We start from the raw sequence: 19,274 nt of genomic DNA, 5'->3' as shown, positions 1-19,274 counted from the left end.
GATTTGAAGCAGCAGCCTTGGGGTTTGAAGTCCAATCAAGCCAAGTGCATGCCTTTGGACTGTGGGAAAGACACTGGAGCCCCTGGGGAAAAATCCTCATAGTCACAATCCAAGAATCATAGGGTTAAGTATATTACTCACTGTGCCATCATGAACTCCAGTTAGTTACAAATACAGTAAATACAGTGCCTAAGAAAAAGGCCCAGAACTCCGTCTAATTGAAAATTTGGGATTGGGCTTTAAAAAAGGCTGTTCACTCATTATCCCCATGCAACCTGACGGACCTTGGCCAGTTTTGCAAAGACAAAGAGGGATACAATTCCAGTGTTGTGATGTACAAAGCTGATAGAGATCTGAGCAAACAGAAACAAAGCTGACTTCTGAATGCTTATGCAATCAATAATTTTCTGCTTTGTATTTGTAATTAATTTAGACCACTTTGCAGAGACCTGTTTTCATTTTGACATGAAAGAGTCTTTTTCTGCTGAACAGTGTCAAAAAAACAAAATTAAATCAACTGTGATTGAATGTTTTATAACATAAAGAGTGAAATTTTCCATGAGGGTGAATGCTTTTTAAAGCCACTGTACTTACATTTGATTGGTGCTGCACTGTATAGACACTTTAAACGTTAATTTAGTTATACCTTCTACAATCATGAATGAAGGAAATAATATTAGATAATGATCTTATAAAAGCATTATTAATTAATCATTTGTTTTACTCGCACATACTAGGTCAGTTCAGCAAATAGTAGTGAAAACTGCAGTACCTAGAGAAATGCACATAGAGACTGAACTCGGGTCCCATGATCTATGAGCCCGTAGCTTTAATAACTGTACCACTGTTCTATCCCACTCCAGACACGATACTTAATAAAATATGCAAGTTAAGCCTAATTTTAATCATACTATCCATCAATAACCAAAAAGAAAAGACAAAAATGCATTTTTGTTTCTTACAAAGCTAAAGTCGTACCAATCTAATCAGTTTGTTGTTGCCCCGGAACATTACAGCAGTGAACATTCAATGTTTATTTCTGCTTTCATTAAACCTTTCTACTTATTTGTTGACCTTCTGTCCTTAAAACATGTCCTCTTTTATACACTCATTCTTCTGTTCATTTCTGCACCACCAACAGTCTCAGTATGCTAGACATTGAAACGGCCTTCTGCCAGAGAGACATCCACATCATCTTGACCTCACTTAAAAATGGAACACAGATGCCTTCTTGTGAATAGCAAACATATAAAGTGAAAAGCCATAATTATAATTTTCAAGAACTACATCATGTTTATCTCTTTTAAAATCTGTAACTTTAATTTTTTAAGCAACACTTGCCTGTACTAGCATATTATGCCTTAAGTGCTTGCGAAGACAGGCAGGCAGATAGATAGATAGATAGATAGATAGATAGATAGATAGATAGATAGATAGATAGATAGATAGATAGATAGATAGATAGATTTAATTAATACTGGCATCCAGATTGCAATCCCCTTCATGGATTTAAAGAAACGTGCATAGTTAAATGTCTACTAATGACATCAGAGGTGCCGAATCCTCTGACAACTGAGATCACATGATTTGTCACTGCATACAAGATGGCAAATTTAACAGTTGGTATATGCAGATCACAAGAAGCAACAGTTAGTGACAAGTCTTCAAAAATTGCTCCAGAAAGCTATTTAAAGAATAGATGTTAATGCTCCTTTAAAGTAAAAAAAAAAAAAAACATAATAGAAGAGAAAAAAAACACAATAGAAATATATCAAGATATGAAATCATCCAGTCATGCCTTGCCCCTGACTCTGGAGAGTCTGGCTCCAGCTCTAAACAGGGGCAGATCCTAAGACCATGGGCTCCTGGGCCTTGCAAGACATTATGACCCCACTACCACCTTAACCCCAGCCAGAACATTTATTTGTATTTATAGGACATCAAATATGATCTTACAATATCATTATACTAGCTGAATAGATAGCACATATTACATATCTTACACAACAGCAATTTAAATTTGAATTTGTATGCTTTCATAAAGCGCTGGCAATTGGGTTAAAGCACAACAGCCTATAAATGCTTAGCATTAAATAATAAAATGCATATAACAGTAAAACTCTACAACTGGGAAATGACACCATCTTTGTTTGGCTGCCTTCCTTCCCCACAACAGACCACAAAATTCATAATCTAATTTGCTCAGACTTAGACATATTTTAACTGAAGCCAAACAAATGGTGCAGCATGGGAATTTGCTGACATGCAACATATAGCGTTGCAGCAGCTGTCACTCACAAGCTGTGCTCAAAGCATGCAGCACCACAGACAGCACTGAGGTGTACCTAACTGAGCTACATGCAATAATAATATAGCCATCGACATTTTATGTTTAATATCCTAACAGACCAAGACCTATCAACAGCTCTACCACCACATGTGGGTTCAACTTCCATGACTCAGTTTGTTTAATTTTCATGAGTGAATTGATATATGATAGCCATGGTGTTTTTTCTTCAGAAGGCTCAAGTATATGTTCTTGTCCTTGTGTGCAAGGATGTAGATATGGAAGGATTGTTGCAGCAGCAACTACACCAGTGCTGGAGTCCCAGCAGCCATCAAAGGATCCATTAGTTGGGCTTGTGAAACTAGAAAAATAGGAAAGAGGGTGACTGCTTGCTATGGGCAGGGCACTGGGGGGCAGCATCTCATCCAATGAGCCCCAGAATGATGAGCCCACAGAGCAGCATGGAAGCTGTGGTCCCACAGGGCTGCCTTGTTGGGACCTTTAGGGATCACCAGGGGGAACTGCTGTATACTGACTGTACAAGGATAGTTGTGGTCCTGACTAAACTGGAAGTGCTTTCCGGAGGCAACAGATTGAGCACCAGAAGTACTCACAGTCTGAGATTTAAAAGAGAGCCCTCCACTTGGGGAGTTGGAGTCAGGAGAGGAGATGGACAACACTTGCAAAGGAATAGGAGAAGTGCGTGAGGAATCGCTATACTGTATTGTTCAGTGCTGAAGCTGCTACAATATTAAGGGAAGGAAGCCTGTAAAATGTACACATTATTGAAAGTAAAAGCAGTTCATTTCCGCAAGCCATTTTGTTCCTCTATAAAATCCATGTCTCTATTTCATTTTGTCAATTGCTGTTTTTGAATACATTGATCGATCTTTTTCAATTATTCCTTGGACATTATACGGGGATGGTCCCCAACTCTTTGTCATTGTGGAATTCCTTTTATTTTATGACAACCAGTTGAAATTGCAACTCTAAACCGGTCCTGTCAGTGTGCCCTATGGTTCTGCTGGGATAAACTTTGTCTTCTTCATGCCTCGTTTTGGATTAAGTATGTTTCAGCAAATGGATGGACAGAGTCACATACGTGCTCATGGGAGGCAGCTGAAGGGCCTGAATGAGAGTAATTCCATGCCAGACCGGGAGGTGGTGGAGTGCACTAACTCTTTCTCTCACTTCTCTGCAGACCAGTAACGGGAAATTCCGCCTGGCCTTGATGACAAAACTTTCTGTCCCAGGCCCAATGACATCCTGGTCCTGCCCCATTGATGACATCACTTCCAGTCCCGGGGCCCAATGACACTACTTCCAGTTATGGCCCTAATGATGACATCACACCCTCCGCTCTCCTTATAGCTGCCATCTTTGTGCCAGCAAATCAGTTCTGTTCTGGACTCCAACCTGTACACATCTGTGCAATCGTTCATTTAATTTTGCAGCCACGGAACAATATACGGGTGGCTGCTCCAAACCCTTTTGTGGTTTTTGTTGAGTTTGAAGAGTATTTAGTGCTCCATTGCACTTTAAGTTTTTAACCTATGCAAAGCTTTACAGTCACTGCCAACCACTGTTTTTTCTCTACCTTCACCACATCAGATACTGTATTTCTACACAGTAAATCATTAAAATCCATCCACATGACTACTTTTATTCTTCAATGTAATAAAATGACACTCCACTGATAATGAGTTGGAAGTTACAGATAAATAATGTATTTTTAGACTATGACCTACAGTAGGACCTTGTATGTAAAATACAAGGAAACATTTATACCATACTCAGAATGCTTTGTTTTCTATTGTTCTTTTTGTTTTTTGCATACAATTTTTTTATTGTTTAATTGATTTAAACAACATGTTTTCTTTAAAAAGTGACTTTTAGCTGCTGGTTTGTTAAAGAGGACAGCACAATGCACAAGCTAGAGTCACTTGCATAAAGTTGCAGGTGAAACACCTCACAGCCTCACTCAGCACATGCACCTTTCTTACTGTGTTCAAACAGGTCCTAATAACTCTCCTTCTGAAGAAGCCCATACTCGATCCATCTCAAGTAGGTAATTACAGTCACTCTCCTTTCCTTTCTATCTAAATCACTCATGCAGTCTCTAACCAAGTTTCTTCCTTTCTTGTACAGAACAAACTATTCCACTGAGACAACTCTACTCACTTTTGATGATATGTTACAGCTCGCAAGAGTTACCAACATGTTTTCTGTCTTTTATTCTTTTATATCTCTCCTCTGCCTTTGACACAGACAACTGTAAGATTACCTTCTCTACTAGGACTGACCTTTGGTGGTTTGAGTTCTACCTCTTGGGTAGGATGATGTGTCCTGACAGGGGGCATAAGGATACCCCAATGATTAGTCTTGGGTCCTATCCTGTTCTCTATTTGCCCCACATTACTAGGCCTGATCATCCATTCCTATGGTTTCTCATATTCAGTGCTACGCTGATGATATGCAGCTGTATATGTCCTTCCCTCAAGACAACCACGCAGTATCTGCTGGAATCTCTGCATATTTCATTGATATTTCAACCTGGATAAAGAAGCACCATCTCCAGTTCAATCTGTCAAAGATCAACCTCCTTTTTATCCCAGCTTGTCCACCTATTCAACACCCCCATCTCTGTGCAGCTCAGTTCACTATTGCCTATTTCCACCAAGTCAGGAATCAACATTGGGGTGGTGATTGATGAACATTGCCTTGATCCTGTCACATTTGGACTACTGTGACTCTTTGATGGCAGGAGTACCAACATGTGTTACCAAGCCACAGTGGCACAGTGTTCAACTAGCCATATAGCAGCACACATAAAGTTCATATTCTTGATGCTTGCCTACAGAGTAGTCAATGGGTCAGCACCTATATGTACGGAGAAACTTGTGAGGTCCTATGTTCTGTTTCAACCACTCAGGTCTGTGATGAATGGCATCTACTGATGCCACCTCTGTATGGCATCAAATTTCAATACAGACTCTTTTCATGTGTAACTCCTAGCTGGTAGAATGAGCTTCCCACCTTGACCTCATACTGCTGACTACCTCCCTGTGTTTAAGAAGTGTTTGAAGACTGTCTGCTTTTGTGAATTTCCATCTAATCAATAATGACTTTGTTTGGTTCTTGCAACCAAGAGGATGTAACTAGACTACAATTTGTTCAGACCTCTTCACTTGTGCAGATCAACTTTGTAATCTTATCCTGTAACACTTGTTCCAAAACAGTCCCTCAGGCTAATGTTTACTCAAACATGTTGAACTCTTTTGTAAGTCACTTTGGATAAAAGTTTCAGCTAAACGAATAAATGTAAATGTGAACTCTATTGTGCTTTTTTGAAAGTTTTCATTCTTCGAGTCACAGAAAAAAAACTACAGAAAAAGACCTGATTTATAACACAAATTAATATATAAATCAAATATTATTTATTATGTGTAGTTATCAGTTTTTCATCCAAGTTGACTTTTATACTTAAAGTAAATTACAGATTAAATGCAGGCTTGTGCAACCATCACTTTAAAGAACTTTTAAATAACAGATTCAGTTTAAAATCTCTACCTGCAGGTTTGTACCTTTGTTGGCACTGTGCTGTTTAGGCTTAAAGAGAGTATTACCTTTGTCTAGGACGTGTTTTCTCACAATGGGGGCAAAAACAAAGAAACAGGAGACAGTTGTAGGTAGCTTCAGAGAGGTCTCAAATTTGTCTGCTTCATCCACAACTCTGAACTTACTGACACAGGAGAAGACAAGTCATCTTCTGCCACTCTCACCTTTAAAAGGATACCACCAATACCTACTTAACATCATGAATGAGCAGAAGATATGTAAGCCTCTATGCAATACTCTGCAGACACCAGTGTTGTCTTTAGGCACCAGTATTTTAATTGTTATTAAAAGGTTCATAACTAGTTTTTGTTGTTTTTGTTATTCCCTTCTCGTCATTTTATTGATTGTAAAGTCTTTTATTGCTGTAGAATTGTCATAATGAAAGTAAGAATTTCAGTGTACTCTGTACACATTGTGATAATAAACCTATAAACATTATAAACCATGTAATGGCTTCAAAGGAATACATTGTAGATGACTTTTTCCTCATAAAGTAAAACTTCTACAGATAGACACATCAGCTTTGTTTTAGAGAAAAGTATATTCCACAGGAAAACATTTAAACTTTCTATTTGACAAAAGAGACTAATTAAAGCTCTAAAACAAACTAACAATGCAAGGACTCTAAAATATATGCTTCAAATGGTAGAACATGTCTGCCCAGTGCATCAGCCTGACCAAAGTGGTGCCTGAGGTGATTGCTCTGTGTTTGTTGTAACCAAGCAACTGGAAAACTGGAATCCAAACCTTCCAAAAAAGGGTGTGGTCAAAGATCTAAATAAGTACAAGGTTGACAGGTTATTAAAGTTCTGCATGTTCAATCATTGTTATAGTTAATTGCATTACCTTGTTAAAATTAATTTTAGCTATGTTCTTGGGATTTTGCCTCTTCTGGTCTCATGATTAGAAAAGGCAAACTAAAAGGCAAACAAAGCAGGAACTCTGTCCTTTGGAAGAACGCGCAAAATATATGAAGTTGGCACAGCCTTAAAATGAATAAGAGAGCCTGTCCAAGAGTCATTTGTAAGAACACTTAAGGAACACTAGAGTGATTTATAAGGAATGGTGAGGACTACTTTTGTTAATATCTGACTTGGAGGACTTAAGAAAAAAACAAAATGATTGAAGGTTAAGATGAGAGTTCTGGTCAGAGTGATGGTTACATATTTATATATACTAGCAAAATACTCGCGCTTCGCAGCGGAGAAGTAGTGTGTTAAAGAAGTTATGAAAAAGTAAATAACGTAACATGATTGTCAATGTAATTGTTTTGTCATTGTTATGAGTGTTGCGGTCATCAAGGATTTGATTATCATTATTTTTTTCAATTAGGTTAGTATTTGGAGGACGTGTTGTGTTCAAGTTACATTCCGTGTTTGTCAACTGTTGTAAAGATAACAGGTTTCATTCATCGAATTGTTCACTACCCAACTCGCTACTCGTGAATCTAAGATGTTTAACAGGCATTCCCGGTATTAACTTGTGGATTTGCCTGCGAATATTTAGCGGCAGCGTGTCTATGAACTTGTGGAATTGCCTGCGAGTATTTAGCGACAGCGTGTCTATTAACTTGTAGATTTTTCTGCAAGTATTTGGCGGCAGCGTCATGAAGTTGTTTTCGTCTAGCTGCATCAGGAAATGTACCATGATGTCTGACACGCCTCCTTTTTACTGTTTTCTCACAGCTTGGATTGCTGCTGTCATAATCAGTGTGAGTTTCATGTTTTTTTTCAATTACATTAGTATTTGCATCTGTCAAGTGTTGTAAGCATACAACCAGCTTCATCGATAACTTCGCATCCAGATTTTGAGAGTTGAAACATTCATAAACATCAAAGTGTCCACTACTGAAATCGTCACTTGTGAATCTTAGATGTTTAAGAGGCATTGGCAGTTCTCCAAAGGTGTAAAATATTTGGCCATTTCATGTACACTTGAAAGCAACAACCGAACAATTCAGCGACAGCAATCAACTCACATGCAGAAGCATAGGTGAAGAGCTTAAGCATTTTACTCTTATAGTGCTCTTGTGTAGTATAATTACTTTGTATCTCCCGTACCGCCATCAGTCAACACCTTGAACCTGTCCCAGTCATTCAATACATAAGACGCAATGTTCCTCCGGATATCAAGATTGAGCCTGATATGGCCGTGCAATATGTAACACAGAGAATGTAAAAGACAGGCGGCATCTCCAGGCATGGAAACCACTCAGTAACTGACAGTTCTTTGATCGCTGGTGATCACCAGACTTGTTAATGGGGGTACGGTTGGAATGATAAAGGAAATGGGTACCTGAACAATAAACTAAGTCTAAAATACCTACACAATAACTATAATAATAATAAACGAATAATAAAACAGCGGAGAAGCCATGGATTAAATAAAAAGGCTGCAGTTATCAGCAGGGAGACGTGAATACCATGGCGAACCAAGGAAGGGAATGAAGAAACCGGAGCGAGGGACGGCCTCATATGGGCAGGCAGTCAATTATGTGGATGCGTGGGGATGGGTGACGCTATATAGGCAGGCAACCAACTACGTGGGATGTGTGGTGATGGGGGACGCAATCCTGCAAGGAAATGGGTACCTGAGCAGTAAACTAAGTCTAAAATACCTACACAATAACTATAATCATAATAAACGAACAATAAAACAGTGGAGAAGCCGTGGATTAAATAAAAAGGCTGCAGTTATCAGCATGGAGACATGAATACCGTGGCGAAGCAAAGAAGGGAATGAAGAGACCGGAGCGGCGGACGGCCTTATATGGGTAGGCAGCCAACTACGTGGGAGGCGTGGTGATGGGGGACGCAACGCCGCCTCACACAGCGACCGAGCTGCAGGCTATGGACGTATATATGTACATAAGTAGGATTCAATTATGACAGTTACATATAGAATTTTGAAATGAAACATGCTTAACTTTTGTAAGTAAGCTGTAAGGAATGAGCCTGCCAAATTTCAACCTTCTACCTACACGAGAAGTTGGAGAATTGGTGATGAGTGAGTCAGTGAGTGAGTGAGTCAGTCAGTCAGTGAGGGCTTTGAGGGAGTGGAGGAAGAGAGAGTGAGCAGGGCAGTAGGACACCGGCAACAGGGTGCATGGACAAGGTGGGAGAGTACTCTCCAGCGATCACCTGGTCGGACATCATGCCAGTTTTCTTTTGTTTCCAGGTCCTGGTGCAGGCGGTCTACAATGCCCTGCCAAGCCCAGCAAACCTTCACGTCTGGGGGAAGAGCGAGGCTCTCTAGCACATCTACTCAGCAGCTGCCCTAAGGCACTGGCAGATGATCGCTACTGGTGGTGCCATGATAAGGTGCTCAAGGCAGTCACTGAAAGCTTGGCTTTAGCCATCAACACAAGCAAACTCCTCCATGGCTCAAAGAAGGCAGTTACCTTCGTTAAAGCAGGAGAGCAATCCCAGGCAAAGGCAGTAATAACTTCTTCTACACAGCCCCTGACTGGCAGCTGCAGGCTGACTTGGGAAAGCAGCTGAAGTTCCTGCAGCAAAATGTAACAACATCTCTCTGGCCAGACATGATCATTACCTCTGAGGCCTCAAAACAGTTGATCATGCTGTAACTGACAGTGCACTGGGAAGAGCATACCAAGGAAACTAACGAGAGGAAATGCGCCAAGTACCAGGAGCTGGTGGAGGAGTGCAGGGACAGAGGCTGGAGGGTACTCTATGAGCCCATAGAAGTTAGATGCAGAGGATTTTCAGGATGCTCACTCTACAGAGTCCTCACACAGCTGGGCATAACAGGAGTGGCCAAAAAGAGGACCATTAAATCCACAAGTGAAGCTGCAGAGAAAGCCTCAAGATGGCTTTGGATAAAGAGGGCTGACCTGTGGATCGCTACTGGGTTGCAAGTTGGCGATTGATCAACCCCTGCTGGGTCGCCTGAGCGAGGGTGCATGATGTTGCGAGACCCGAAACACCTGATGACCTCAGAATACATCACTGATGATGCATCCCACAGCATCCAGGTGATGTTTCTTATATAGTGTGCTATAGTGAAAAGACAATCAATCATTTGGTTGATATGCTTTTAATTATGACATTATAAAACCCCACCAAAATCAAATGTCTTACTTGCATGTGAATTGCATGTAACACAGTTAACACATTGAATTACATTTCATTTTGGCATGAATAATCTTCCATACACTAATAATCACAGCTGTACTCTGAAATGCCAAGCTGCACCTATTGAATGTTCTTGTATTTGTTTAGTCATGTGAAAATAGCCTTATTTTCTCAAAATATATAATTAACTTGGAGATAGTGAAAAACAGCCAATTACGCAAGCTGAAATTGGGGTCATCTCAGTTTGCTTAAAGGATATAGCCACCTCTCCTCGGCCTTAAAAGTTCTTCCAGGCTTTATTTTTGTCAGTAAGCAGTCAAAATCAGTGGCACTAGTGTGAGCCTAGAATGACTGGTTAAATGAGAGTTTTCCAAGATGTCAAAACGTACACTCTGAGGCATCATCCAAGCCTTGAAGTCATTGAGGCAGGAAAAGAGTTTAGATATACCTGATATTTATAAAAGGGTGAATTACATGTGGAACTCAGTGTCATTAACACATGAATGCCATTTTGATGCATAAAATAGATAATCCAGTACAAGACTATTGAAGAGCAGCAGACCAAGCACCAAACCTTGAGGGGCTATACACATCACAAACAAAGAAGAAGTAATTCACCTTAAAAAAGAAAGACTTCATATCCCTGGGGAGGTTGGGACACATTCAGATATACAGCGGTAGAGGCTCCAACTAGGTCAGTTTAGAGATTTAAGAGAGCTTTATGGACAAGTGTTTCAAAGCAGCAGGGAACTAAAAGAAAAAGGAAAGCTTTTTTCTTCTTTTATCCAGTTGCCAGTTAGCAATAAGTAATGAGCTACTCCAGATCGAAAGAATTTGGATGATGTTCCCAGAAAAAGAAAATAAATAATATTAGAAATGTCTGATGTGTTAGACTGAGTGTACTGCCAAGCGATACAATTAAAGTAATATGTGTATCATTAACAGCAAGAACGGGATTTTAATTATAAAACTGTGCGCAGCAAAAACCTAAAGCCATTGCAGCCCTCCAGGAGTATAGCTGAGTTTTACACACTTCATCCACACATTGCTTGACTTGGAATAGATCAGTATTTATTTTTAACTGGCAACTGGATAAGGAAAAATGAGCAAATGTACGTTATCGGAATCATAAAAAAATTAGTTAAAATCAAGAGAGCAAAGTAGGTCCTATTAGCAGAAGTGATTTTGAATACTAATTAAGAAAAGGGTCAGAATGAAAACCTGCAGACAACATGGCTCTGTTTGAGACCCTGGTTGAGATTTTAAAACAGCACATTATTTGTCTTTTTTTTGTGATCAGATATTATTGAGTAACAAACAGCAAGCAACAAAATATACCATAGATAATAACCAACAGTTTTAAAATAATTAGAATAAGATTAAAGGAAATCCCTATTGGTGCCCTTTACCCTCTCACACCCCATCACGATCTGGAAAGTAAAGGAGCAGGAATATGAAGCTTATGATGCTCAAGCAAACCAAGAAAAGAGACTCATCCCATACAGCAGTTGTTGAAGGTTACAAAATTCAGGGATAAGATAACACTGATCAGCTCAGAGGATATTATTTATGATTAATATTCACATATACTTACGATTTTTCAGAAAATTTCACTTATCTTTTATTTTGTATACAGCCAAATTAAATAACAAATCTTCTGTCTGAAAATCGCGTGGCAAAGTAGTTAATCTGGCATGAAGGTGCCAGTGACAACATTGTACATCTGAATTAAATATGAAATGCACGAATGCCAGTTAATTATCCTATGTATATCAAAAGCCACTAGAAGAATTATAAGAGTTCTGAATGGCAAATACATATTTATGCTAAGATTACTATAGACCAGGGACGTGCGATTAGGGGAGGCATCATGTCATCATGAAAACTAAAACAACTAACAATGATAACATTATAAAATAAACATGTCTAATGGTCTGTGCTATACATGCTTTTTCTGTATTATTCCAAAAACTTTGATCATTTTTATAGTTTATATAAATGGGGCATTTCCTGTTCAAATACTGAGGATAAATGTGAGGTGTGGCTGCAACGCGCCTCACCTCACCTTGGACTCCACTCTCACTCACACACTGGGCTGATACATGTAATTGGCACATGCCTGTTGTTGACCCTCTGTACATTGCCAATATAATGTTTGCAGATACGTTTATTATACACCTGACTTTCCTCAGTCTGACTAATATCTTTAATGAATGTGTGTGACATATTTAGTCTTGCTGATCAGACTGAAAACTGCAGTGAAAAGGCACAAGGTGAGGCAAACAGTACCATGCTGCACTGAATGGGGCGCATGTGAGCCCAACAGTTGCTTGTTGCTGCGGTTCTTCTATGCAGACACACCAATAGAAAGTCATGTGCACTGCAGCGGTCCATTAATTTTTATTTTTTGTTCCAAATGACTGCCAAAATGGAAGATTAAGATTTTTAAAACTAAAGGAAAATAAGGAGGACTTTTACAAGAAATTCACAGAGATTTTCATGGAGAAGGATAGGTGCATGGACTTAATTTACAAATAAAGATAAGACTATAAATGGTTTTTTAATTTTATAAAAAAAAATGGGCTCAAACTAAGAAAAAAACAATCCAATATTTAAAAATGAAATGTTGACCTTAAATAAAATATTCTTTTGTTTTTCTTAATTTCCTTTTGTTGAATGGTCTGTATTAAATTTGATTAAAGTGTCAGAATTAAATGCTTTTAAAAACAACTAAATACTTAAATTTAGGTCAAAATTAATATCTGGTTTTTTTTGTACACCACACTATATTTTCATTTGTATTGAATGAATATGAATTGTGGAATTGCAACGGCAAATTTAGAACACATGGTGTGTGCAGAGCAAATGTGCTCTCTCTGCTCTCTTGCCACTATAAATGTAACTTCTTAGACGAATATGTACCTTACCTGTGTGTGTAAAGAATGTTGATGAGATATGTAGTCAATGTACATGCTTCCAGTTGAATAGTGAATAAGCTACACTTTTGGGTTCATATATTTGTAAATCTGACTCTGAAGGAGTCAGTGCCTCACCAGTCATGAACCTCGCCACATGTCACTGGTATAAACAATTACAAATTACATATGCTGTGTTTAAATAAATAGCGCAATTTGACTCATGCTCCATTTTTGCCAGTGAATTATAAGATTACCTGCAAATATCTGACAAAATTCACCTTTTACAGTAAAAAAATAATTTAATAAATACATTTGCTCAGTTTGGCATTGCAAAAAGCTTGTAACTGTATTACCCTACCAGATTTTATATTTCAAGCATACCCACAACACATAGGTATACACATTTTTGGGATTATAGGTAATTACTAAAACAACATGTAGAACTTAACAAGCCAAAACAATAGACTAGAATTGTCCAAGAAAACAAATCTGATAGCTAAGATTAGAGTATTAGAGATAAAAACACACACAAATAAGTCTTTGATTTCAGCAATCTTAGATGATCTGGAAATCAAAGATGCTAACCTTTACTCAGTCATGTCGATGACATCACATGTAACGTCTGTTCCATTTGTTTCAATAGTGATCACCTAACAAAATGGCAACACCCATGATGCCAGTAAGATGGTGTCATAAATACCATAACTATAATATCTATGTATTAAAAATAATAATAGAACAATAATTTGCATAAGACAAATCCCAGGATACAATAAAAATAACAAGAATACATGCAGGAAAACAACCAAATCTTAACATTGATGCATAATGGCACTTTCATTGCAGTAGCCTGAATATCCAAGCTTATGGACAAAAACCACCATGTTGTGTTAACTCATGTTTTCTTTTGAAGTGATAAACTCATTTTGTTAGTTTGGATGTTGAACTGTGCTTTGATCTCACTACTACAATTAAATTTTTGCCCTTTGTTTTAGTTTGCTGGTTATTCAAAAGTTTTAGATACTGAATCTTTGCCTGAAATATTAACTTCCATAACACAACCTTATAGAAAATAATTTATTTCCTTCTTGAACCAAATTTTCTCTTCTAATTTTTGTTCAGATTGCTTATCAGACTGTTCCCTACACTGATCTGCTCAGGCCTCCTACTTAAATATCCTACAGAATGCCAGGAATTCCAGCTGACATAATAAGCACAAGTGATGAGCAAACCCTGCAGAGTTCACTTTGCCATGAAACTGTCAAATCACAGACGTGTTCAGGAACTTTATGGGGGTGGAGGAACAGAACTAGTTTTGAGTAGATTATAATGGAGTGATGCTCTTTTAAGTGTCCCTTAGGGGTAGGGAAGCATCTGCCAACTATGATGGACCAATTATTGCAAAGGAAAATGAGGCTGTGAGGCATCACTGCTAACCACTCGGCTACTGTGCCCCAAACAAAACAAGTTGCAGAGGGAAACATAACCACAAAGAAATATACAAAAAAGAACCAAAAACTAGCAATAAGCAAAAAATTTCATTGCGCTCACAAAGAGTTCCCAGGGTGGAAACTCATCTGATTGAGTCATGACATCATACATGCACAAAGCAGATCAAGCAGTGATCTTAGAGTATGCATGCATAAAAAGCATCATGGGACCCTGGGAAAAAATTTGTTAACAAGCAGGTAACACGGCAAATTTCCAGAAAAATATTCAGAGAATAAAGTCAATGGCGAACACAATATTTTCACTGTGAAAAGCACTTTGTAAAACTTCACTGATCAACACTAATAAGCTCATAACATAATCTGTATAAAATAAAATGAAACATCAATCTCCAACATATGTACATATGCCCAGCAACAGTGAAGTTATCAGAGGAAAGCTGCAAGTATCAGAAGAAGTCATTGGAGCACAAGGAAAAACACATAAAATGTAAAGAAACTGATAAAGAAATCAAATACACACTTCAAAAGAGTTTAAAACAGAAAATATGTTTCCTACCGTACTGTTGTAACTCAAGGTGTGCAAAAAGAGGGAAAAGCTGTAGAAGTCTAGTTATCACCATAGTAAATTGATAGTTTGTTTGTTTAAAGAGATTGACTAACTAATGCAGCTAACTCAAAATCAATTTAACAAGAAGAATGTCCTGAAGCAAGCTCAAAATCAAGAATAACTTCTAAATGGCAAGCACAAAATAAGCAGGCAAAGAAAATGGTATATAATTCAGCTGACAACAGAAATGGAAAGAAATCCCAAAGGCCTAAATCAAAAAGGTTTAAATGCTAGTCTATGGAATCTTAGGATTAAGGGTCTTAAATGCAAAGTTAAGAAAATGATAATTCAAAAAGTACCAAATAATTATCCCATCAAAAGAGCATAAATTCTGATATAGCTCAACAAAGTCAAGAACAAAATAGTGAATATTTATAGTAAACGGGCCTATGTACATGGAGGGAAGTCAGTGTCTGAGTAGTTAGACTGCAACTGTAAGATTTCTTCTTTGGGATTTCAGGTGGCTGCTCTAATGGCACCACACCTACATAATTAGAGGGCCCTCCCCCTTGGTTCAATAGTTAAGCCACAACAGGACACACAATTAATACAAATAATTAAAAAGAAAGCCGTTAACAATAATAAAAAAATACCTGATTACACATTAAAATGTCAACAGAAAAATAAAGTACTATATATTACTTAATAAATATTAAACAAGAACAAAATTAATTTAAATAAAAAACAACAAAAGGCAGCCAGTCCTAACATATTTGTAACAGATAGAATGTTTGGACATTACTTGTTTTTGCCGTCATATTATTGTAACTTCAATGTTTATGTTGATGGCATCACCAAATTTCCACTTTGTGGTTTAATTTCTTCAAAGCCACTAACATTTCCTGTCTATTTCAGTGGAACAAAATAACACATCGATAGATGGACAGATAGATAGACATTATAACAAACAACAACCCCACTCTAAATATTGAAGGAAACACAATCATCATGTGATTGCCCAGCCATTATATAAAATTGTGACATGAACTGCAAACCAGTGCAAGCATTGGATTGAAGAAACTGAAAACAATTACAAATGGCTTGGACAGGGAAAGAATCGAAGACAAGGTCTTAAAATATGGTTACGTTTTTGTGTTAGTGGTTAATTTGGCAGATTTAACGTTAACCAATGACTCCTTTTAGGCTTCTCTCTCAAAAGCCTATTATTGTTTGGCCAAGATTCGATTTAGAAATTTCTAAGGAACAAATGAGTAGGACAGGAAGAAGAGAGACAGAAACTTCAAGGGTCAAAAGTAAGGAAGACAACAAGCCACTTAATGCTAAAAATCAATATGCAAATTAGAAATCAAAATCAAAATAACTCTTTAGAAATGTTTTTTTTTATTATACTAAACACAAACACAAAAACTTTGACAATCAAACATCTTAAGACGTCACAGTCTGCACTTCAGGCTGCCATATGGTAGAAACAGGAAGATGTTTCTAGAAACAATATGGCTATGGCCATTCAGAAATACACAAAACTCTTGTTCCTACCACAAAAACCCAGTATAAAAAATGGTGACAGCTTAACATATCCAGTGAATTAATAAAAAGTAATAATATAGTCAAAAATAACATAAAAATACAAAATAATTGCACAAATGGAATCTAAATTAAACAAGATCCTTAAATCAAAACAATGATTTCCCATTCAGCTTCTTCATTTAAAATTAAAGTAATCATAGACTTATTATTGTCCTCTTGGTGTACTGACTTTAAAATGAAACCCAGAAATTTTTTATGAGAAAGATTTAAAAGAAAATACAAGGTCAAAAATAATATAGCAAAGGACAAAATCAGAGATCAAATTAAGAAACAACAAAACCAGAAACATTAACCCAAAAATCAAAGTTAAAAGTCTTATCCTAATAATTCACAAAGGAAATCATGTAGTCTGTAAATAAATGAAATCTTGGATAAATTAGAGCTGTGAGAATTGACTTTATATAGTCACGCTGATGATGACATGTGTTACCATAGTAACAAGTGATGCATAATACATAAAATGGTTGGAAAAGCACAATAGTTTCAAAAATAATGTCAAGAAATGATAGATTTTTAAATAGTCTCCAAAAGAAAAACAATACATTATAAATAGATTCTCTGGCTTCAGGAAAGCTCAAGAAAGCAAATATAAACATGAATTACAACACCCAGTCAGAGCACTATAAGCTGCCAGGCTTTTGCTGAGGCTATCTGGTGCCAAGAAGGTCTAAAGCAGGCTTCCTATGAGGTCACCACTACCTTTCTATCATGCCCAGCAGGCACAAGAGTTCTGAGGGCAACTGGATGAAAAGGACATAGTCAAAAAAACAAAGCAAGGGTCAGAACGAGAAGAACAACTATCACAGTAAACAAAGCCAAGAATTAGAAGGAAAAATCAAACTCAAGAAGGACTGATGAGGGTTCAAAAGCCCAAGAAACAAAACAATAAACTTTTGGAAGGTTTGAAGTGTTTTGGAATCCATGTAATCAGATGAGGAAGGTATTCTGTTCAATGACCTTTAATTCTGTTGCGTCGTGATTGGCAGGGCCATGACCTTCAAAGACACACCCACTCTGGGATGGAAGCAAGCACAGTGCCAAAAATTGTCAGTGATAAAATGGCCCAAATCAAAAATCAAAATCATAGATAAAAGTGTTATTGAAGAATAAATGAAGGCAATGGATTCCTTGGGGTGAAAAAAAAAACAAACAAACAAACAAGAGAGATATAAGTTTACACAGAGGCAAGATACAAAATATTTTTTAAAATTGGAGACCTTGACACCTTCCCAGGTAGGTACCTCCTTCCAGGGCACTGAGCTACAGAAGCCTTGCTGCAGAGACTGTTTTCTGACTTTGCCTTATTTCTTTTAAGCCTTTTACAAATATGCATATAACGATTATCTAAACATACCAGAAATATTTCATTTTGTAAATATTTGTAAACAATAAATGTATGCTGTTCATTATTGTACTGTATATAATACCTAGCAATAATATTATAATAACTGTAATTACAATGCTTTTATTACCACAGTTGTGTAGACTAAATGAGTGTCTGTGGTAATGTAACCACTCTTCTCAGTGATGCTGATTAGCCTGCAGGTTTTTCTTTTTACTAACATTCATATCTAACTGAAGATCTTTGTGCTACCAGACTAATTTTTCATGTGTCAAAATTTTTTAGGAGTTCTAGTCTTCTATTCTTGAGATATTTTGATATCTTTTGTCCAAGCAGTTATCTAAAATCAGAGTTCCAATCTAAACTGAAATCCCACTATTTCCTTTTCTCTTGATCAGCAGTAGACTTTTGTGCAATCTCATCTGTACCCATAAAATGATATTTTAGTTTCCCTGTTGTTCTTGCTCACAACTAACTCTCTTTGCCATTATCACATCTGCTTTTTTCTTTTTGCTGGCTGCGTTCACGCCAACATCCTCTTCTGTAATTAAACGTGCTGTGTTGCTCTTTTCACTTTTTTTTTTGCAATGAGCAGCCTTAGAATGTCCAAAATAAAGTACAGTAAAACCGACTGGGTTAAATATCTGTGAAGAAGGAGTTACTTGCAAAATTCTTCAGTAATATAAAGTAGGCCTTCACAAAGGAAAATAGCAAATTATAAATGTCTTTATGCAAGAAAACAAGTAGGTCCAATCATATTTTTCACCCAAGCATTTAACAGTGCCACATTTGCAACCCAGAACAGTATCACTCCTCCTAGAACAACTTAACAGAAGGTGAGACAAGTGGAGACATACCATACTCATAGGCATCTCTAGTAAGGCTGCCATGACTTACCTGTTCCTAATTCTCAGAGTCTTAATTCCTGCGGAGAAGTCGAACATCAGATAACTGAAATAACTCCAATTTTTCCGTTTCTTAATCGATGTCTCATGCAGCAGAAAAGCTGTGTGCTCTTTCAGTGACAGCTGGAAGTGTGTCTGGCACTCACAGTGTGGCACTGCCACATAATGTGAGATTTCTCTGTTTGTAAGTAATTCCCTTGAATCTCCTTCTATCTCCTCCCATTTACAGTTAACCTGCTAGTGACTAGAATTAATTAAACATTAACCAGCCCCCTGTCATTCCCTTGTGTTTCAGGCTTTGGCATCTCTTTTATTGCCTGTCATTAGGCTTTGCAACTCTGCAATCTGTGATGTATTGGATTTCAGACACAATACATATCTTATGAAGTCATGGGCTATGATATCAAGACATTCTAAGATAAGTAACTCTGCTCTGTCCACACTTTCCATTTCAGAGCTGTAGAGAGTTGGTGATGGGTGCAAAGCAAGAGACAGAACTGGACA

General features: G+C 37.5%; 1 protein-coding gene across 1 annotated transcript in view; it reads right to left on the bottom strand.

Annotated features, from left to right (window-relative positions):
* The window catches only part of prkg3 (protein kinase cGMP-dependent 3), a 158,621-nt gene extending 139,562 nt beyond the window's left edge, over positions 1-19,059 (bottom strand). Inside the window, exon 1 of the mRNA XM_039748434.1 lies at positions 18,763-19,059. The gene's annotated coding sequence lies outside the window, so the exon portion shown is untranslated. The remainder of the gene's footprint in view (positions 1-18,762) is intronic.
* Positions 19,060-19,274: the final 215 nt, after the last annotated feature.

Source organism: Polypterus senegalus, chromosome 3 (genome assembly GCF_016835505.1).
Source record: "Polypterus senegalus isolate Bchr_013 chromosome 3, ASM1683550v1, whole genome shotgun sequence".
Taxonomy (NCBI): Eukaryota; Metazoa; Chordata; class Cladistia; order Polypteriformes; family Polypteridae; genus Polypterus; species Polypterus senegalus.
This window is presented reverse-complemented; position numbering and strand designations above follow the sequence as displayed.